The 23,193-nt window shown below is 43.8% G+C and overlaps 1 protein-coding gene across 1 annotated transcript in view; it reads right to left on the minus strand.

The window, feature by feature from the left end:
- PLXNA4 (plexin A4) overlaps positions 1-23,193 on the minus strand; it is a 451,631-nt gene that overhangs the window by 254,899 nt on the left and 173,539 nt on the right. The gene's annotated exons all lie outside the window — the stretch shown is intronic.

The following is a 23,193-nucleotide window of genomic DNA, read 5'->3' on the forward strand; positions in this document are numbered from 1 at the left end:
TGTCTGCTTTTCTCCTGCCTAAACACATCTCAAGCTTCAGATCACTGCGCAGCCTAAAGCATCTCCTTGGGATGCAGCATCCTGGGATATTAGGGAGGCACTGGAGGAATGGTGAAGACAAGATTGAGCTGTGATATCCTGTGGTTGATATTCCCATAAAAATTAGATAGTGCCACATCTTGTATGTCTCCAACACCATAATGATTTTGGGGAAACCTGGAGTGGAACTGGACAGTGGTAACTGGGACTGAATCCAGACAGAACACCACGTTCTCTCTGGGCTTCCAGATGCAGAGCCAATGGTGGCAATCAGAAGCTGCTGTCCTGGTGGGAGCATGAGCAGAGCTGAAGCAGGAGGAGACAACTGACATCAAGGAAAAGTTCCTTCCAAAAGAGAGAAACAGCCTCATACACAACCTCCCTAAAATGCTCTCCCTTCAGCCTGTTGCAGATCATTGTGCACTGAAAGATCCTGGGTAAGGTCTACCTGGGAGGATCCTCTCCCGTTCAGTTCCTTTCCCAAAGTCTGTTTAAGGATCAAAATTCTTCATTAATAAAGCAAATTAAGAAAACTATGTCCTGGTGAAACCATCTTCTATTCTCCATGCACTCCTACCAGTTTAACCCTTGTTTCTTTGCATGCAACTCAAGAGCATGCACCAAAAAATCTGTCTCTCATCCTCTACTTTTATACCCCAATAGCTCACAGCAGTAACAGCACTGCAATGCTGGATATGCAGCAGAAAATCTGCAGCAATGTGACTGCAGGACGCAGGACATTAGTGTTCCTGTCAGGTCTCTGCTGCTCCTCACCAGAATATTCAGTGCAATGGCAAAATAAAGAAAAAATCACAAGGGATTACAGAGGGAAAAGAGAGCTTTTTTCCCTGTCTAGACCAAGAACCTTAACACTGCACAGGCACGGGTTGTGTGCACACATACACACTCCTACCTGCAAATGCACAAAATAGACAGCAGCCCTCTGCAAACTCAAGAAAGCAGAATTACACTTCGTGTTCATTCACTCTCACACATTAAGAAAGGCAACAGCATATACTGCACATTCACACAAAGCTGCATTTAGCTTCCTGCATCCCCAAACCTCTAAGTGATTGACTTAGTGTGTACTCTGTAGATATAGATACAGATAAGATTTCATAAACTCCCTACAAAGACTAGCATGAAGAATTACATTCAGCTTGAACAATGGGTATATGGGCATTAAAAAACTCTCAATTTTTATCTCTCCAGGCGTTTCTGTTTACCATAACACATAAGCATAATACATGTTGATAGGACAAGAGACAACGGCTTTAAGTTATACTAGGCAAGGTTCACGTTGGATCTTAGAAGAAGTTTCTTCTCAGAAAGAGCAGTGAGGCATTGGAACAGGCTGCCCAGGTTGGGGGTTGAGTCCCTGTCCCTGGAGGCATTCAAGAAACATGGAGATGTGGCACTGAGTGATATGGTTCAGTGGGAATGGTAGTGATTGGTTGACGGTTGGACTTAGTGGTCTTTCTTAATGATTCTATGTTTTCCACAGTCAAACTCAAGACAACACCAAACACACATAAAGCTCCAGCCATACCTACTTCATTCTGTCCACACGTGAACACATACACAGTAAAAGCCTGTAAGACATCCAAAAGTGCTTAATTTCATATGCAGATTTCCAGGATTTTGCACCCCCGGTGCCTTTCACATCTGTTTTTGTTGTGCTTTTTTTTTTCTTCCAGCCATCCTCATCTGATCCAGTTACAACACAAACAAAGCAAGTCAGTAAGTCTTCATTCCCTTACACTCACCCAGCCAGACCTGCATGTTGTCCTGGTAGAAATCTCTCCATATCATAGAATCACAGAATTACACGACTCTTTGAGTTGGAAGGGACCTTTAAAGGCCAACTATTCCAACTCCCTTGCAATGAGCAGAGACACCTACATCTAAACTGAGGTGTTCAGAATCACAAATATCACAGCATCACAAATTCACTGAGGTTGAAGACACCTCTGGAGACCACCTAGTCCAGCTCCCTGTTCACATCAGGGTCAACTAGAATTATTTGCTCAGGACATGGTGCAGTCAGGCTTGAATATCTCACTATCTCAAAGCACGGATACTCCACAAACACTGTAGGCAACCTGATACAGTGTTCAGTCACCTGAACAGTAAAAAAATAAATAAATTACAGTAAAAGAAGTGTTTTCGTTGCTAGTGAGGAGGCGGTCAGATGGTGTGAGCAAAGGAGATGATTCATATACAGGTTTAACCATGAGATATCAGACCAGTTGACTAAATATAAACCACTGCTAAGTTTCCAAATGAGAAAACAATGACCGAAATGAAAAGTAAACCCATGCAAATGCAGCTGTTTTGAGGAAATCTAAATGTTACGACTGAATAGTCCATACAAATTTATAGTGAATGTCAATAAACCACTCCAGTGTTCCCCAGCACAAGACCTGAAAACACCAATTGCAGCAAGGGAGATGGCTCAGGTGCACGGAGTGCACCGACTTTGTCAAGAAAGGAAATGTAAGTGCTTTCTGTTTGGATATTTTCTTTCATTCTGTGCAGTTAACATGATGAAACACCTTTTAGCACCTAGTGCAGATGCAGTTTAGCACCTCCACAGTGGTATTTGCAGGTCACAGTACATCCCAGGAGGGAACAGTATGTATGAGTATGCGTATGCATGCAGGAGAAAGTGCTTGGAGAGAGCACAGGGAGTGAAATCTCCATTTAAGAGGAAATCCACAGTATTTATTTTGCACCGTTCTAAACCTTTTGTTTCTGTACCATTTTGAGGCCTGCAGATGTATCCACACTAGCACACCCTGTTTATTGCCAGCTGCTGCACATCAGGTGCACATGAGCTGAATACCTTTCAGATAAAACCCATCCAGAAGATAGGAGCCCATCTGATGGTCTCAAACTGATAACAAGCAGTGGGTTATCATTTTCTGAGAGAGAGCAGGGGAAGAAAGGCAACAGTTGGGGGCTGATGCCCTGCTCCTTGCCAAGGGGCACATCTGCCCCATGACTGGCATCTGTGCATGTATCTGTCACTCCAGCCCCAACTCCTCCTCGCCATGTGGCTCAAGACATATGTACCATGTTGCCCCAGACTGGAAAACCTTTTGTAGTTTGATGCTGCACAGCATTTATCTCAATTAAAGAGAATCTCTGCAGTGAAAGCAATAAGGGCTTGGGCCTCACTTATGCCTTGATGGACCCAACACTGTGTTGTCAGTCCTTCTGCTTCATAAACTGCTTTCAGGGACATTTCTGTTTTCTTGTTTGAGGGCAGGCACTTGGTGGGATCTACTCCATAAAGGCACAGGAAAACAAGAGTGCTGCCATACTACTAGTAATAAGTCAAACTGGCACCTGCAAGTCATGGGTCCTCCATTAACTCCTGACTATTGTATAAAACAGTCACTGATGCTGACACTTCTGCTGCCAAACTACATGGCACTACTTCATTTTGTGCTCACTGAAACTCATTAAATGCTCTCAGAAATGTGGTTTGAATTTTGGGTTACTCCTGTGTGGAGCCAAAAGTTCAATTCAGTGATCCCTGTGGGTCCCTTCCAACTCGGGCTACTCTACTCTACTCTACTCTACTCTACTCTACTCTACTCTACTCTACTCTACTCTACTCTACTCTACTCTACTCTACTCTATTCTATACTACCCTAGGCTATTTGTACCAAATCCAGGTCACTGTCTTAACTTTGACTCCTAGGGACAGACCTTGGTGGATGTTAACCCTTGAAACATACCCTTGAGGCACTACAAATTGTCTCAGGCTGAAGCCACATGAGCAAATGCATGGGGAATTTAACAGTGTGGTCACTTGAGGGCAAGAGACTGCAGTGTCCTACCATGAAGATAAACTGCAGACTGTCTGCAGTAGCACACAACATCCTGGCTCCAGCATCCTGGAGACACAACAGCCAGAGGCAATGCCAGGAAACCCATTCCAGCTCTCTTGTATGGCTGACAGCCCAGAAGATGCTGCAGGCCCTCTCTGGAAGCTGGTTGAGGAGTCAGCAAAGCACAGATGAAACTCTGACAGTCTGCCACATCCCTCCCTGATATGCAAAATGTTCCTGTGGGTCTAGTGACACACTGGTTGAACACTGTGTCTAGCAAGCACTTGGTCACTGTGTCAGCAATCTGACACAGATTCTCTAGAGATACCCTTAGAAGCTGCAAAGAGGAAGACTGCACCCAGGAACCGCAATACTCCATGGATACAGTGGCATGTCCATGTCTCCATCTGAGTGAAAGCTGCTCTTGGCAATGTTAATTAACTCGGATCTGTTCATTAGATACATCACAATTATTCTTGTCCTTAGGAGCCCCAAGTAGATCCTGGGCCTCAATATGTTGGGTTTTGTCCCAGCACCACACCAGAAGGCAGTCTGTCACAGAGATCATCTAGCTCAGTGCAGTCCCCTGCTGTGTGATGCACTGCTGCCCACTCCTGACTCATCTCAGAGCCAGATGTTACATACACATGCTTTCCCTGAAACGTCATTAGAGAAACTTGAAGAAAAACCTTAGCTCACCATCTTCCAATATTTAAAAGGAGCTTATAAAAAAGATGGAAACCAACCCCTTACATGGACAGATATCAATAGAACATGTCAGGATGGTTTTAAAATAAATGAAGAGAGATTTAAGCCAGGTGTTAGGAGGAAACTCTTTACTCAGAGAGTGCTGAAGCACTGGAACAGGGAAGTTGTGGATGCCCCATCCCTGGGGCCAAGTTGACTGGTGCCTGGTCTAACCTGATCTAGTAGGTAGCAACCCCATCCATAGCAGAGAGTTAAAACTGTATGATCTTTAGTGTCCATTCCAACCAAAGCCATTCTATGATTCTATGATCTTTCATGACTAAAGCATCCAATATGTGCCCAAGGTTTTGCACTGAGTTAAGGCTCCCATAGCTGAAAGAGGTGGTCTCATCACACTGCCCACCCCTTGTGTCAGGAGGAGACTCTTCCTTTCTCTACTAAGGACTCCCTTTATAATCCATTACACCACATCTGTCTTCAGCTGTGGTCTCTCCTCTGTGACTCTGCTGTTTGGGTGTGTTCCACCCAGTTTTGGTTTCCATATGTCAAGCCATTGCTTAAAGCGTCTGTAAGCATTTAAGCAAGCGGTGCACAGCACTTGGCTTTCAGATCTGAAAGTGGCACTGATCATAAACACGGGGCTGTCAACATGATGTGGGCAACATCTGCTAATGCAGCCCTTCACCCAGCCATTAGCCAAAGCGCTCTTCCAACGGCACAATAAAGTATGTTGAAGGGCAACAGGATTTTCTGCATCTCTAGTCTGTCCGAATGGACGGATACTTTGATCCCAGCTGCAGGGTCAAATTAAAAGAAATCCAGGAAGTGGACGATATAAAGGCCAGGCTTCTAACTACTTGCAGAACATACTGACATATGGTAAGGAAATAAAACTTATGCATATGCTGGAGTTTCATGTCAGCATGCTTGCACAACTCTAATAATACTAAGGGCACGATGTGCATTTAATGTGCCTTGTTACTCTTATATCCTGCAGCTATTTAACAGCATTGTTTTTTTTCTTTTCCAGTTTTCCCAGTGGCCTTTGCAACAAGCTTAGAGAACCAACTGTTGCTGAACGAACTTCTGAACCTCACCGAAAGCAAAATGTGTTAAATTTCTAAAAAAGGGGAAAACAAGTGTATGATGTTTTGTGTCATCCACAATCTGGGAAGCTTCATTTCTTTGGACTTCCCAAGGAGAAGAAAGGGATAATGGAAACAGTTTCTGTTTTAAACATCACGAGCCCTGCAATAGATCAAGAGACGGAGGCTAAGTGAAAGCCTTCAGCAACCATTTGTTTAAGAGAGATGCAAAATAGAGTCAATTTGATATGAACAACTAAAGAAATGATGCTAGAGCTACTCTTGCTTGTGAAGGGACAAGGATGGGCAGAGAAAGACCCCAGCATAAAGCTAGAAATGTCCCCCAACCCCAATCCCCCACCTCAGTGGGTAGTGCCCCACACCAAATCAAGCTGTGCTTCTTGTCTGTACCCTGAAGAAGCTTTTGTGCACTGCATTCAATAGCCCTGAATAACTCCATCCTTCACCTATTTCACAGAGCACAGAGGAAAAAAAAAACAAAAACACCACAACAACTCTTGAGATGGGAAAAAAAGCCCAACATCATCCTGGGGGAGGGGGTGGAATATGAGGGTAGCTGCTTCCCCACGTGACCCATCCATGCCCCGCTTGGCAAACAGACCTCCCCATGGTTTTTTGACAGCTGCTTCCCATCCGTGCAGCACCAACTGCCGGCACCCAGCCAGCTCCCACCAGCATCGGCACGCCGGCCCCTTGGCGTTGCCATGTTGCTTGCTCAGGGGAGGCAGGGGGAATACGTTACCACATTTTTCGCTGCTTATTTTCCCATTGGGATGCTCTCCAAGAGTGATTTGGGAAGAAAGAGGTTTGTTTCCCACTTTCTCTGGGCTGGAAAGGGGAGCGAGTGCTGTGCCTTTCAAAGGAACCTCGTGCCTTCTATCCCGTTCATAAATATGTGCTCGATCCCACAAGGTACTGCATGCTTTCATCTCCCACTGAATTCAATGCAGGCTTCCCGGCTTGTGAGAAGAGGGGTCCCAGATGGGAAAACAATTTGACAGATGCTTGCAAAGGATTAAGAGTTTCCAGTCACTCAGAGTTGCTCTGCCAGCACCGGCAGAGACACGATCAGAGGCAGAAACTGCATTCAAACTAAACCAAGAAACTACCTCCAGTAAGTGGATTATAGGCGCATTATCATCCAATGTGAGCTTCCCTCTGCCATCTCTCCTGGCAGGGATGGTAGGCTATATTATAATCATCTGTGCACCTGGTGCAGCAGCAGCTCTGCAATGAGATTAATGAACCTGCTGACTGGCACAGAGAACTCAGGGAAACAATTTGCCCTGCTGCTTCTTTCAATTCCCCCGGCTGCAACAGAGGAAGAATAGGTCTTAATTCGAGAGGAATTTAGGGCCGTGCATTGGCATTTCCCATGCAAAGGAGACACTGGAAAGGCTGGGAACTTGCTCAGAAGCACTTAACTCCAGGATTTAACTTCTCTCCCTCCATCGAGTGCAGTGAGGGGCATGTCTGCGCACATGGATGGATGTGAATGCCAGGTTTGTTCCCAGGCTCTGGTTGCAAGCCAAGCAAAACATCTCTTGTTGCTCTTAATTTTGGTTGGGGTTAATCCACACCGATTGTTTCCTCAGCTTTTCTTGCCGAAATGAAAGATTTGTGAAGGGAAACAGGTCAGGTAAAACCAAATAATTTGTTTGACCTGAGGCAAAAGATCTTTTTTCCCCTGTCATTATTATCACCAAAAATAATGTAACTGCTATGTCAGTATTATCCAGTAATATTACACCTGGTTGTTTTATTTCAGCGAGGTTTGAATTAAAGTGTGATTCAAAGGGGAATAATCTAAATGGCTGATTCCAGTGTTTCTTGGTAGACAGCAGCCAGACCAATGATGTTTCACAGCAGTTCTGCTTGCTCTCAGAAAGGAGAAACCCATGGCTAATGCACACACAAAACAAACAAATAAATAAATAAAATGAAGGAAACCACACATGGAAAACCCCAAACCTCAGCCACCCCCCAGACCGTGTTTCTAGATAGGAAAAGGAAAACACATGCCCAGAAAACCCCAGACCGTGTTTCTAGATAGGAAAACATATGCCCAGAAAACTAGGTGCACTGTAACCCTAACCTGAAGGCAACTCTCTTAGTCCGTGACTGCGAATTCGTGCGTGTGGCACTTGTGACAGCTCGTGTTGTTCCCCACCGGCTGACACTCAGTGACAGGAGAGCTGGCATTTTGGAAGGTGGGATGATTTGCACGGACCCATCACCATCTGGGCTGTTGGAAACACTTTTTTCTTCCTGATCTATTGTGCTTACCCATGTAGTATATAAATCCTGACCAGGTAAATCAGATGCAAAGTGAAAGCTGGATGTTTTCCTACCTGAGTTTTGTTCTGAGCACTGGGAGATACAGATTAGATGTTGGGGAATTCACTGAGCGGGTGATGAGTGCTGTCCTGAGACATTGTGGATACCCTTCCTGGGGGGTATTCGTGGCCAGGTTGGATGGGAACCTGATCTAGTGCCTGATCTAGCAGTTGGCAACCCTGCCCATGGTGGGGGATTAGAACTAGATGATCTTTGAGGTCCCTTCCAGCATGAGCCACTCTATGATTCTATGGTTGACTGCTGTCTGCCTGGGGTGGGGTTAGCTGTGAAGGGGAAACTGTGGTTAGGTTTGAGAATGAATGACACTATGGTTGCTACCATATAATTACAAGTGTCTTAGGCTGATGCAAGAGAAAGTAATCAAATTGCTGCCATCTAAGCATTATCAGCAGCCTTGTAATTATTATTATTTGATTCCTTGACTGCAGTGGAGCTCCTCCGTCACATCAGGTGCAATACAAATGCAAACTGAAAACTGCAGTCCTTCTTTAAAACTGCTTATGGCTCTGAAAGTCTGTTTTGTGCCATTAGTGCCACCACCACATCCCGCAAGCCACCCAGAGGTGGATGCATTGCTGTCCCAAGGCACCTCATCCCAGCTTGGAGCATGCACGTCAGTGGCAAAGCACCTGGCAATCCTTCCAAATAGCAGGACAGCATCGAGGCAAGGTGTTAATAGAGTGTCACTGGCTCCTTTGCCTGGAGCCCCGCGTCGCAAAGATGGTTGTGATGTCAAAAGCAGATGGCTATGTCGTCAGGGGGGAGGTAAGCTGCACAGCAGATGGGCACTTCAGATACAAAGATCCCTTTCATGCAAATTGCCCCCGATGATATTTTTTTTTTCTTAAATTACAGAGAGAGAGAACTGGAGAAAACATCTGATGTGTGAGCAGTACTGTCTCTAAATAGAATATTTTCCCATTTTCCCGTGAAATATAATGAGGTTTTTTATCTCCTAAGTATTCATTTAACTCCTTGAGGCTCTAGACTCACACTTCCTTTGCACTATGCTGCCCTAATATGCAACACACTCAAGATTGCTGTTTCTCTGAGTTTATTTCTAGACAGTTAATCATTCTGCACCTGTTTACACACGAAACTTAATATAGCAGATTTTTTTTTTAAGAAACTTTCATTCCAAGCTCCTCCAGTTGATTTACAGCCAACATACATACAAAGCTTGAAGTCAACCAGTAAGCACTGAGATACTAGGCTTCAAACACGTACACTATGCATTATATTTCAGACGGGTGCATTGTAATTTTAAAGAACATACTCAGACTGCTTTCCTCCTGTCAGAGCACTATATATACCCAAGCAGATGGGAAAGTTCAGTGGATACAGCTACAGGTTACTCTTGCTTAGAACAGAATATCTTGAGTTGGATCCAACTCCTGGCTCCATGCAGCACCACCCAAAATCCAACCCCTGTGCCTGAGAGTGTTGTCCAAAGACTTCTTGAACACCAGCAACCATTTATGGTGACTAAATTGCATGGCATATTTGTCACCCTTATTATCCATGAACAGCTCTAATGAGTAATAACAACAATCCAATTTTGATACCATTTCACAAGACAAACGTTTAGAATATAACTGGCAGTCTCACCAACACTATGAATGCCAAAAAAAGATACAATATGGTGTGGAAAACATACTCTTCTTCTCAACTTTATAGTTGAACCAACTAGGAAGGTTGTCTTCCAACATAAAGCAGTCTTCCAAACTCAGCTCTAGTTTAGGTTAATAACGTGCAGAAAAGCAACACTGTTCCTGTTGCTAGAAGGGGAGAACTATCTTTAAGTTAAGCTTTCTTTGTTCAAAGCTTGGACATATGCTCCTACTGATTACTTATGTAAGTATAGGTATGGATTTTTTTATATATATTTTAATCAGTTTTATACACTAGATTTAAAATCAACTGTACTACTCAGAAAAAAAAATCACCATTTACTGAAAATCACATTGGTTAAGACTTAAGGAGGAGAAGCAGGACAGATCTTACAGCTATCTTACAGCCACTCTTTTCTCTTCGTCTGAAAACATTAAGAAAACTTTTCTGATGGTTTTGTTACATCCTACTCCCCAGGACCATGACCACTTCATGGCAGTGTCAAGTTAGGAGAGAACCAAGCACATAAACAAGAATGTCCTGAATGCACGTTACAGGAGATCACTTAATCCAAAGAAGAAATGCACGTTTTTCTGGGGTGAAATACAAGACCATCTGGAGGCATATCCAGCATCTGAGCTCTCCCAGGGGTTTGCAGTTTGAGTCTAAATGAGCAATAATGTAAAGATATAAACAAAGCTTAGAATCATAGCATTGTTTGAGTCGGAAAGGATCTTTAAAGGCCATCTATTCTAACTTCTCTGCAACAAACAGGGACACCTACAGGTTGTTCACAGCCCCATCCAGCCTGACCTTGAACATCTCCAGGGATGAGGCATCCACCACAAACTCACTTATTATTGGTAATTTCATAAATAAGTAACTTATTAAACTTATTCACATCAAGTCTACCACCTCAAATATATGTCGGGAAGAACAGGTGTATTTAAACATACTCCAAATAATTCATACACTCCTGTGTGCCCAGTGAAGGTAAGGCCTGAATGATGGATGTGAGCTCTCTCCCAGACTGCAGCAGGTCTCAAATCACAGACCCAAATGCTTGGTTCTTCTCCATGGATGCAAAAAGGCAAGGTTTAGAAGGGTGTTTTTAGGGAACACAGAGGCATACACATGTACTGTCCCTCCCCATGGGGCTTTGGTAGTCCCAGGTAGGAGTCATTTAAAAGAGAGGGGAGAACATCCTTCCTCTCCCAGAAGAGCCTGACTAATCCATAAGTTGGCAATGATAAATACAGGTATTTTGGACAAAGAACCTTAGCCCTCACTGTCACATCAACTGTGAAAACTGGATCAATCTGCTCTCCCATCCTTACCACTGTTGTCGACAGCACCACCAGTGAGGCTTTCAGCTCCTTCGTTCACCCAGTCCTTGTCCCTTTGTGCTCCCTCTCTGCTATGTGCGATGCACAGCCAAGGATGCTGCCATCCACCTCCTGCCCAGGGCATTATGTCATCTGCTGTGCTGGTTTCCCACGGGAACCTGGAAACTATCATCTGAATGGGGTCTGGAGATAATGAACCCTCGGCAGTGAGTAAATAAACAGTCTTGCCCATATGCCCAGCTGCACCCAGGACCCTGGTGGCAGCTCACTGACAAGGGCAGCAATGTTTTCTGATCCTTTGCCTGCAAGGTATGGTACCATCAGGCTTGAAACAGTGGGGAGTCGAAGTTGAAAGCACCAAGGAGCATCCTGCATTTGGAGATCCCCTCTGACAACACTGCCCTCATGGCAGACTGCACACCCCACTCCTGCCAACACCGAGGAGAATGAAAGAGAAAAATGGGAAAATGTAGGAAGTAAGAGGGATAAAATCACATCTATCAGGTGATCCAGAGATTTTGGATGTAGAGGCACTGGGCAATTCCCCATTGACAAGGAGCCAGGCTCATGCCAAAAGTTTCTGGCCCAAATCATCACTCATTTCTTTCCCTGCTGGTTCTTTCACTGCCTCTTCCCACCCCCATTCCTCTGCCAACACAGCTAAATCAACAGCGCGTGAGGTCATGGCCAGCAGTAGCGCAGGTGCATCCTACCCAGATGTTATCTATGAGAGATGGACGAGGGGTTAATTTAAGTTCAGTTATGCTTGTCTTCGGAGATGAATTAATACACGTTCACATCAACACACAGAGCCCTGCCAATTGATTTAGGGTACTGCAACTGCCCCCAAAGAGAAGGGTGAAATCTTGTCTCAGCGCCTGATGAACACTTGGTCATTGCCACCACCCATGAGATTTTCATAGCTACAATCATACCTTCAAATGTGAACATTCCTGAAGATATTTCAAGGGCTGTCTATTCAAAAAAGCATTAAACATCCAAATTACAGGCACCAGCAGATTGATGGTAATATGGATACTAGATTTTGCTGGGACATTATTGCCACAGTGGCCAGGCAAATATTTGACTGTTGAAAATTCCTTATAACTGAAAAACAGGAGGCTCTGTTTTGGATCTGTGATAGTTAATAGCAAAACCAGCACAGACCTTGGCCTCCAAGACAAGGAAGGAAATGGTAGAAAATAAAAAAAAAAATATGTTATGAATTTTTACTTTTTTACTCTACTTTTCTAATTTCTTTCACTTCATACAATACATTTCTATTTCTCTTTCTGAGATTTGACCATCCCTTTAACAAGAAATTGTCCCAACAAAGAAAATTCAAGTCAAACTTTCCTGATGGGTGATGGAGGGGGAGGATGATCATTGGCATACTTTCACTCCACTGAACTACAGACACTTAATACGGTGCAGAGTTGGGAATTTAATCATCTTAGCCTCCACCCTAACCCATCACCAGAAAAGACAGGCACATTTGAATTACCTTCTGGAGTTTGTAGCCACAGAGCAATTGGTGCACTGACTTAACACGCAGTTTTTAAAGCATACCTAGCAACTGGATAAACTTGAGTAATTTCACCCTCACATTCAGGCATGCATTCTCTTGTTCCTTCTAAAGTGAGAAAATAGTTGTGAGCAGCCTGATTTCTAAAGACTGTAAGCAGGATTCGATTAGAAAGATAGACTGTTGAGGTAGTCTCCCCAGTTACCCAGGATCACTAATTAATGTGCTGGTAATCTTTGAAAATGCATCATTTTATCCAAAATATTACGAGTAGCTTCACATTTAAAAAAGAAAAACAAACAAACAAAAAAAAAACAGAAATGCTGATTCAGCAGTCTGAGTGCATGTCAAGACAGATGAAACTTTATTCCTTTCAGTATTCAAATATCAGGTCTCTCCAAAACTAACCCTAGAAGTGTGGAGCTAAAAGAATCACCCTCCAAACCATGATTTTTTTCCTCCTTCTCAAATGTTGATAGTGTTTTGGCTTTGTCTTCAGTTATGTCTATCTCATGTCTGGTATCAACTGACAGATCCTATTATCAAGATTTTATTTTCATATTTTTGAAGGGAGCATCAGAGATAGTTCTCACAGAACACATTTCACCTGCATGTCTACAAAAAGCAACCCTATAGAAATGTGATCCTACGAATTGCCTTTATCCAGCTGCTAATGGATGTTTAGCGCGTGAGAATCCGTATCTTCCGAATTTTGAACATAATAAGCTTTCTGTGAGCTTTTCATATAAGAGATATCAACTGGAAGTAATTCCGAGAAGTTATTCAGCAATTGCTTGGAATAACAAAAGAGCTTGAAACAGATTTACTGCCTGTTGACAGTCTGCATGCCACGCTTGTATAACTCCCTACATTGATGGAAAGCTCCCGTCTTGCTGCCTATGCTGGGCTGGGCTGAAGGTACCTTCAAAGAGGTGAAATAACACATGAAACAGGGAAAGCTAGCCAATCTGAACCACTGAATCCAACTATCAACTCCAGAACCAAGGGCCTGTCTTATTTATTAGAGGTCCTCATATCTCTGTAGTCTCCATTCACTGCAAGGAGACATTCATTACGTGACAATTGCCTCAAAAGCCAGCAAGGAAAAAGCCAACAACATTCATAAATGAGCATACACATTGCAAGATAATATTTCTTCTCCTGTCTTCTAACACTGGGACTGACAGGTTGTTATCCTACAAACTCAATTCTCCTATCACTCACCCCTCCAGCCACCTTACTGAAAGATTTAGCTTGTTTCACTCCTGCTGAGGAGTATCTTATTCCAGTACCTGGTTTCCTGACAGTTTTGAAGTGTCACAGTGTATTGCTGGCTCTGGTAGTTTCGAGCAGGTGCAGCAGCACTACTGTTTTTCAAGGATGCATTTTTGCCTCATTGCTCTGCGACTTGGTGCTTCAAATCTGAAGTGTTTGCGGGCTTCCTGCCAGGGCACTGCTTTCAGACTGGATCCCTATTTAGTGTCCCTTGTTTTCCTACCTCCTGCCAGGAGATGCCATTTTTCTTCTGAAAGGTCTTACAACAGCAGGCAAAAGAGGGTATAGTCTCAGCAAGATAAGCATGGGAAAAGACTGGGGGAAAAGTGTAACAGGGGCTACTTCCCATCTCTGCACCTGCCTTTTGTATGAGTTAAGAGATCAGAGAAAATGTACCCAATGGAGTGGGTTTCATTATCACAGGGGTAAACGAAGGAGAATGGGGAAGATGAGAGCCGTGAGACTCCCTCCCGGCCCTCCTGCATGGTGTCTCCTCGCTGGTCCATTTCCTGGTGAGGAAAAGCCTCCTGTTTTAGAGCAGAATAAAAACATTTTGCAATGATGGTGTGAGGGAGCAAAGGACTTGTATCAAGAAATGACTAACTAACTAACTAAATAAATAAATAAAACAGCTTCAAAGAAAGGACAGGAGAATAAAAGCTCTCCTTTGCTGATCCACAGTTGAGCCGGGCAAAGCTTATACAAGATAAATAACGCTGACATTACAAAGCTATAGCTAATTCATTTTTCTACTTGTCACCACTTCGGATAATTGGCTGACACAACAAGCAGGGGGAAAGGAGGTTGGCTTTTTTGTCTTTTTTTTCCTCCCTGAGAGGTACAACTAGGATTAGACGATGTGCTACACCACTGATAAAAATAAAGAGAATGATCCAAAACCCTCAATCTTTAATCCAGAGAGGTCAACAGTGAATAGCACAGGTGCTAGAGGATAAAGCGGGACTTTGTTGTCTCTATGGCAACTAAACCATCACCAGTGAGCAGATTGACCTGGAGCCATCAAGTAAGTTTGGTTTTGTCCAAGGTGCTCTGTGCCATGCACTATTATTGGTCCACTCTCCTGATTTCAGGGAGATTTTCACAATAGTGTAGAGATTCTTTGGAAATCTCCAGATTATTTGTGTGAATGACTTGGAATCTCAACATCTACCTATTTGTGTAAAAGGAAATTATAAATTTTTGGGGGACTGAATCTTCGGGGGATAGAATCACAGAATCATTATAGTTGGAAAAGACCACTCAAGTTCAACCATCAACCCATTATCACCAGCGAGAGTAAGCCTTAAAATGTGCCCTCACTTGCTTCAAAATGAGAATAACTAATCTCAAAATTGCCATTTTATGCTGGCTTGGAGAGTTCGGAATACAGGGAGAAACTAAGATATGGGAAAAAGGATGAAAAATGGACTCAAACACAGAGGAACCACTAGACAAATGCTCAGATAGATACTATTTTAAAATATCTTGATTCATTATTTTAGAACCTGAGGGCTTTCACAGTAGATAACTTCAGATAGCCACTGACTTTCATTGAGTGCTGCTTTGTCTTTCCACAAAGAGTTTACTGAGCCTACCATTGCTTCACATAGCTTCCCACCTATAGAATTAAAAATTGTCTCTAAGTCGTGAAGAAAATTTATACTATCTAATCAAACATCACTTCTTTTCTCCAAACATGACAGAAGCATATTTTCTTTAAAAGATTTAATCTTCTATTTGTGAGACCATTCTACCAGGAAAAGCTATCCACTAAGTACTTAATTTGCTTCATTTCTTAAATGCCATTTAGCAGTTAAACACAAAGTCTGTGGGAAAAAAATTTGTTTTGTTGTTTTTCATCAGGTAGAGCCTTACACTGAAAATCTGGTTGGAATCTAAAGTGGTGACCATACATATGAAGTTAAAAACTTGTTACTAACTGAATTAACACAACCAAAAGCTATTATTAGTCTAGTTGCAATAGTACTTTCCAGCAATTCAAAATCCTTTAAGATTTTACCCTTAAAAAGCCTAGACGCACAAAGGGCTGCTGTTTGTTGGAGAGCACCAGTGTGTGGTGGCAGCCCTTGGAAATATGGGATGCCCTGAGTGCTGAGCTCAGGCTGAGTCTTTGGGTCCTTCAGCCACGGGAGACCTGTGATCACTGGGACACCCAGCCCAGGCCATGACGACTCATGAGCCATTATAAGACCCTGCTCTGTTGGGTCTCAAGCCCACAGACTTTTGCTTGTGTTGGCCAGAATCACATTGACTGGGCTAGAGCGAGCATAGGTTTTGCTCTAAAACTCACCCTAAATTAATGAATAATTCAGATTATTCACAAGTACTCAGGTTGTTATCTCATATTCAAAGCCTCAAAATAGCAAAATGTCAGAAATTTTGATTTTACTTTCCAGACTGATCTTACTTTTCAGACTGTTTAAGGGGATCAGATCCACGCCAAGTCCCTGCCTCAACCTTAACTCCACCTTGCCAGCCAACATCAGCCATAAAATGCCCACGATATGAGGAAGTAGTGCTTGATTTGAAGGGCATTTTCCAGAACTCAATGAGCAACTCTTCAGATGTTTGTCAGGCAAGATCTCTAGCTGGTCAGGCTTCCTAACCAGTTTTCCCCAGTCTAAGAAGGGTAACCCTGACCCTGGAGAGGAAGAAACAGAGGAAAAAAAATCATTCGTTTCAAAACTCTTCTAGGGAAAGACTGGTTTTAAAAGCAAGCAGTGGCATGCTACAAATGCTGAAGAAACAGAGATATTTTGAGGTAAAATTTAAGATGCTATCCCCAAAGGACACCGCAGAGAAGATGATGATGTGCAAGAGAGCAACAGAACAGATAGAAGACCCTGTGACAGTCTGTCCCTCTAAATCTTTTCTCCATACAGAGCAATTCAGTAGTACAGGACTAGACTCTTCATCATCAGGGAGAGCCCTCTGCCCAACCCAGTGCCATTGTACGCAGCTGAAAACTCCTTCCCTCCAATGCTGTGCTTCCCTTTCCCTCTATTTTGGCAGACTATTCCTTTTTGCTACTGTGCTATGTAATAAATAGCACAGGCACATACCACTGAGACGAACCCAGTGTGGTTCTGTCCCCAAATGAGGATGGGCTGCCTTCTGAATCATCTGCAAGGCAAGAACTTGCTGAGTACAGGGCGGCTGTTTCAGATTGCAGGTGCTGCTGAAACAACTAGGCAGGGTGGATTCAGCACCACCATCCATTTCTGGAAAGCACTGCTATTCACAAGTGGAGAATGAGATACATCCCTCTGAGATTAGTCTGCTTCAATAGTAAACCTTTCATAGCATAAATTAATGCACTGATTTTTATGTGATTTATTTTTCTGACTTCTGTCAGCTAACCATTCAGATATATCTGGCAATATGGTGGAGTCACCATTCCTGAAGGTGTTCAAGAAAAGGGTAGACGTGGCACTGAGGGACATAGTTTAGTGGGCATGGTGGAGAAGAGTTGGCAGACGGACTAGGCAGCCTCAGTGATCTTTTCCAATCATAATGATTCCAAATTTGGAACAGAGAAGTGCAAGGTGAGTGCACATACATTACCAAAATGGTGATGCTAAACAAAGGTTGAACAACATGAGGATGGGCATGCGCTTTCTTAGCAAGCGAAGCTCCTGATGCACTGCTTCCGAAATAAATCCATTACCCCTCTCTCTTCCTTCACAAGTCTATTTTTCCTTGATAACTGAGAGCTATTTCAGAAACTTCAGAAAGCTCACAGGAAGTTTTTAAAGTGGTTTATACAGACTAACGTTCTTGTCCTCTACAAAACAAGATGATTGAGTCACCATTTAAATGGGTAGGGATAGTGATAGGAGGATGGTTGGACTAGATGATCTTGTAGGTCTTTTCCAACCTTATGAACCTATGAACCTATAAATGTTCAGAGTAAAGAGCCATGAAAAGCTTGAAAAGAACTCTGAGCAGCTTCACAACACACAAAGGTCACTTTTTTCTTTTTTTTTTTTTTTAAACTAGCATTTATGTACTTCCAGGATAATAATTAAATAAGACACATAGAATCGTAAAATATCCTGAGTTGGAAGGGACCCATAAGGACCATCGAGTCCAACTCCTGGCTCCACACAGCACGACCACATATATGCAGACCCTGTCCCTTGGATCTGAGAATTTCCACTTCCCCTATCTTCTTGCCCCTGGATCTATAGATGTTTTTTAGGCCGAAGAAAAAATGTAAAATGTGTCTGTCTAGGGCATTGATAATAGGCAATGTGAGAAATGGAACTGCCAACTTGTGGGGCAGAGAGAGGAAGTGCTGCGTTTGGCAATGTGATGCCTTTCCTTGAGCTTATCTGCTGAGGATGTGCAAGTTTGGGGTGTCAGAGTGAATTCATTAGTGGGATGGAGGACTATTCAACAAGGAGGAATGGCAGTGCAACTAAATGTGCTTCTCAAGACCTGGATTGAAATTATCATCAATAGGGAAGAGCACCTGGCTTTGGGGTAGCTCTAGCCCAGCTTTTCCTATTCCTGTTTCCTCCATCCCTCCCGCCTCAAACGCCCAATTTCAGGCATCCATCCCCCACCCCTCCGCCTTCTGCCCCCATCCCTGAAGGATGGATGAGCTTGCCAGAGCAATCTGGCCCTTGCTGGAGAAACTGCTCAAAGCCGGCAGCCAGAGCGAGCATGGCAATCGATTGGACACGGGACATTACGGGTCTGCCTGCGCGGCCAGGGCGAGAAAAGTGGCAGCTTTGTGAGGCTGAGCACACGTGTGGATTACAGCGTTAACAAAGCTCCCTGAACCGATCAGCCTACCCTAAGGTAGACGGGGGACCAGGCTGGGATGGGGAGTGAAGGGGATAAAGGAGCAGCAGCATGAAGTCGCCTTCCTTCCCTTTACAAAAGAGCATCACGAATGGGAAGTCTCAGAGACGCAAACAACTGTGTGGGACCATAGAGCTGTTGCACTGCTCTTCAGGGCTCTGGGCCAAATTTCGGTTTGTCTGATGCCAAAAGAGTAACCCAAGAATGAATTGGAGCCGATGGAAAGGGTATATTGACTTCAGCTCAGGCAAGAGAGCAGAGTCGTGCCAGCTGGGGTGCCAGACTGCGGGACTCAAAGGGGCTTAGGCACCTAAAACCCATTTGGTGCTCCAAAAAATGGGCCCTCTCTGATTTAAGGGTTGAAACAGACTTTTTTTCTTTCTGAAGACAGCTTTAAGGACCTCTGTTTACCATTGTCCTTAATGAAAAAATAACGGTAACAACTTGCAAGTACAAAGGGCCTTTTATGTTTTGGCTGATGCTCTTATCTCAGTGCATTTTAGTAAGTGCTATATCAAAATCACTCCACCCACCAACAAAAATCAGTCATCTCCAGACTGCGGAGCAGCAGATGTTTAACAGTGTGCAATAAAGCTGAGCAGCAGTTCAGGACAGTGAGGGAAGGAGAGTTGTTATGAAATTTAAGATGATATCCTGTTGCAAATTAGCTGGGTTGAGCAAAGAGTTCAGCAGCAAGAAGCACACCCAAACATTCACCATCTTGGGAAAATAAACAAAAAAAGTGTTGCTTTGACCACAATCTGAGCCCATATTCTTGTACAGACTTTGAGGGGATGCAACTTATGGTTCCAAATCATAGAATCATTATAGTTGAAGAAGACCACGAAGATTATCCAGTCCAACCACCATCCCACCACCTCCATGCCCACTAACCTTGTCCCTCAGTGCCACATCTACCCTTTTCTTGAACACCTCCAGGGGCAGTGACTACATCACCTCCCTGGGCAGCCTGTTCAATGCATCCAATCCAGTGCATCCAGTGCAATGCATCCAATGCAATCCACTCTTCCTCAGAAGAAATTTTTCCTTATATCCCTGGCTGCTGCACACTGGAAGCCGTGCTCATGGACACAGCTAGTAGCGCATCCTTACCATGCGGCCATGTGCTGTCTGCACAACTCATGTCATGGAGATGAGAAGACCCCTGCCCCCTAGCATCTCCAGGTTGACCAAAGTCTGAGTAGTTGGTCCTTACGTGCCAACAACACAGTTCAGAAAGTGTTAAAGCAGAGGCAATGGAAACTACAGACCTTAGGAGAAGGTCATATTCAGCACTGGGACAAACTGATAGTCATGGTGATGCCGTTGTCCACATTTACTAAGGAAGGTCGAGCACAAAATCTAAAAGAAAATTCAAAAGAAAAAAAACAGATGCTTTGCAGGCTGCTGTTCACTGCTTTGCATTACAGATGCCAATCTGAGATGCCTTTAGAGAAACTTTCCACAGCCAAGCAATGAAGCAGCTGGAAAAGAGGCAACCTGCTGAGGTGTGCTGCCTCCTGTCCACACTTTGGAGAAAACCTTTTCTTCCCTAAAAAGGAGCACAAGCATGTGGAGCCCCATCTGAAAATAAAAAGGGGCCAATTCCCTCATATTAAGCCTGTTATTAGGCTCAGAATCAAATTAAACCACAGGGCTTTTCACTAGCAAAGTGCTATTTTAAGGCTTATTAGACTATATTAGGATTGGCATAAATTTCCACTGACATAATATAGGCCTTTAATTGGATTTAAGGGCGAGGAGGCTGCATTAAACTAAAATCAGTCCTCACAGGGGGAAATTGGGTATTCTCCTCACAACTCCTCTGCTTTCCCTTGGCATGAATCCCAAGCAGCCAAGCAGGCTGGGTAACCCATTCAAATCCAGATGCAATTGCTTACAGTCTCCCATATCAATCTGATAAGGAAGCTGGCTGCCAAAATGTACTACACACTCACCAATGCTTGTTAGCCAAAGCTCTGCTGCTGTGGCCAGAGCTCTGGTTCACTTGCAACTCAAGCACAAATGGCATTTTCTTGGACACGAGCTGCCTACTACACTTTGTACACAGTATTTGCCCACAAAAGGTTACAACAACAAAATCTCAAAGCCAAGACCTTGACTTAACCTCCCAAGAGCTGAGAGCATCAGAGCCATAGGCAATAAAGAAAACATATTCCCGCTGCTCCTCCCTGCTGGAGATGGGAGTCAGAAGGCATTCCTACGACCTGTTTCTTTTCACACATACCCTGATTAGACATGGGTGGCTTTTGGGGGCTCAGAGGTCAGGAGCTCTCAGTTCTCTCCATGTCATGGCCATGTACAATTTTTCCCCTCCCAGAGAAGCTGAGACCAGTCCTGAGACATTCACAAAAAAGTCTTGTGCTCATGTCATACAGTACTGGGATATCAGAAACCCTGCCCATGGCAGGGGGTTGTAACTACATGATCTTTGAGGTTCCTTTCAACCAATCCATTCTATGATTCTATTAAGTCCTTTCTTGTGTTTCTCTAGCATTTCCCATTCCAAGAAGATAAAGAGGGAGGAGACAAAACCTACTTATTTATTGAATGGGACACATAGCACCTCAGGTTTAAGAAAAGTAGAGGTAGAGAGGTCATTCATCCTATACCTTAAGAGATGTCCCTTAAGAGATGTCCAATGGGCCATGGCTGGCTTCTGGTAATAAAGCTCTGTCAAGACTTACCTGTGCTCTTCTGGAGCCCCAGAGACATAGTACTTGATGTTTCCAGCTCACATGATCCCAATGGCTGGACTAAATGACCCTAGTGGTCTTTTCCAACCTTTATGATTCTATGATTCACTATGTTACGACACACATTTCTCATACAAGTGCAGCCTCTTAATAGGTCAACCCCTTCACATCTGTCTGTGTCAAGGATGAGGCTCTAATCATCTGAATACTGCAAGTGGAAGCATTTTAAGACCAAGAATTCATGTTTTCTTAGTTCCGTGGCTTTTCTGGGAAGCTATTTGGAGGTCCATTCTACTTCCACTTATTTTCACTCTCAACTGTTTTCTCTCCGAGCCCAAGGTTTCCTATGTTGTGGGGGACCCTGTGAAAATATTTCCTTCTGAACATACCAGGTCCTGTAGACTTTAGATACACATGGCCATCATTAGCAGAAAGTTGAAAAAGCAAAGACTTCGCTGCTACTTTTAGCAGAAAACTTCAAAGGATTCCAAATATTTTAGCAGAAATTGTGGTATGGCACTTTCCACGTGCGGGTGCACATTGTGGGGAGTGTGCACTTACTGGTGTGTGTGTGTGTGTGTGTGGTGAGATCTGATATGTCACAGCTTTGCAGCTGCATCCCATTAGCACAAGCATTTAGCTGCCCAATACGGCGATATTTTTCATCCAATGAAAAGAGAAAAAAAAAACTTTATTCCTTTTGTGATAGTTTTGAGATTACTTCAAGCTGTACCTTTGAAGCTCAGACAGGCTAAATGGGGGTTGATGGTTTCATGGTGACAACGTGCCCCATCAAGAGTCTATGGCTTCCAAGCAGTCTCAAACCTCCTGCTGCGCTGCCACATCCCTCGCAAATGACCACAGTGGTGTATCCATGAAATCCTGGCTCTCTGACACTCAAGCAACCTAATCTGAAGTGCTGGGGATGCCAGCTGTGCAGGGATGACTTGGCAGGATAGTAGCTAGAGCTGGACAAATAGCTTTGATTATACCGAGATCTCAATACTCAAGCAAAACTTTAACCATATCTATTTGAAAAGCTCATATGACTTCATTGTGCAGCCCCTGAGGGAGCACAACTAAGGCTGGTAACCCATAGTGCTGCTGAATATCAGGAGTGATGCCAGCTTTGCTGGCTGCAAGTCAGCAGGAATTGAGACCCAGAGATCTACCTAATCAGATCACCCATATTCATTTACATCGCCTGCAACCAACAAAGCAGCCTTTGTAACACAGATATTGTGGAAATCATGCACTTGCTTTGGGGGTTTATTTCTTGGTGGTTGTTGGAATCTCTTTTTGCTTCAGCTGAGACTGAGAAAAGTTGAGGAGATTTTTGTGACAAGTGGAGCTTTGCAGATAAGCCACCCTGTATGGGCCCCAAATGCTTTAAAGCTATTTCTGCAATGCCCACGCTCTCAAATGAACCTTTTCTGAAACACATAATGAAGGACAGCCTCACACCTCTTGGAGCCAGTGAGAAATAGGTGGTCAGTATTAGAAGAATAAGCATAGGACTGGAAGCAAGAAGGAGTTGGCTCTTTGGGGCTTTCCTATTTTAAATGGTCCATGTGATTCTGTACTCTCTGGCTCCAGATGGGACCCAAATACCAACGGATCAGGGAAAGTGCTGTTCTCATGATATTTCTGAAGTAGCCGAAGTCAGGGAAATTCTAGACAGGAGATGGATTTTCCAGCTGTAAAGAAACTAGGTCAAAGATTTGAACTTTTGGATGCTTAGCTGTGCTAAACTTACTACAGTGCTCTGCTGCTGTGCTCTCCTCATCACTGCCAGCTGTGCCAGGACTGCTCCAGTCCTGCCAGACAGCTAAAGCAAGA

Source organism: Cyrtonyx montezumae, unplaced genomic scaffold (genome assembly GCF_038088225.1).
Source record: "Cyrtonyx montezumae isolate F1298 unplaced genomic scaffold, pur_monq_1.0 scaffold_3, whole genome shotgun sequence".
Lineage (NCBI taxonomy): Eukaryota > Metazoa > Chordata > Aves > Galliformes > Odontophoridae > Cyrtonyx > Cyrtonyx montezumae.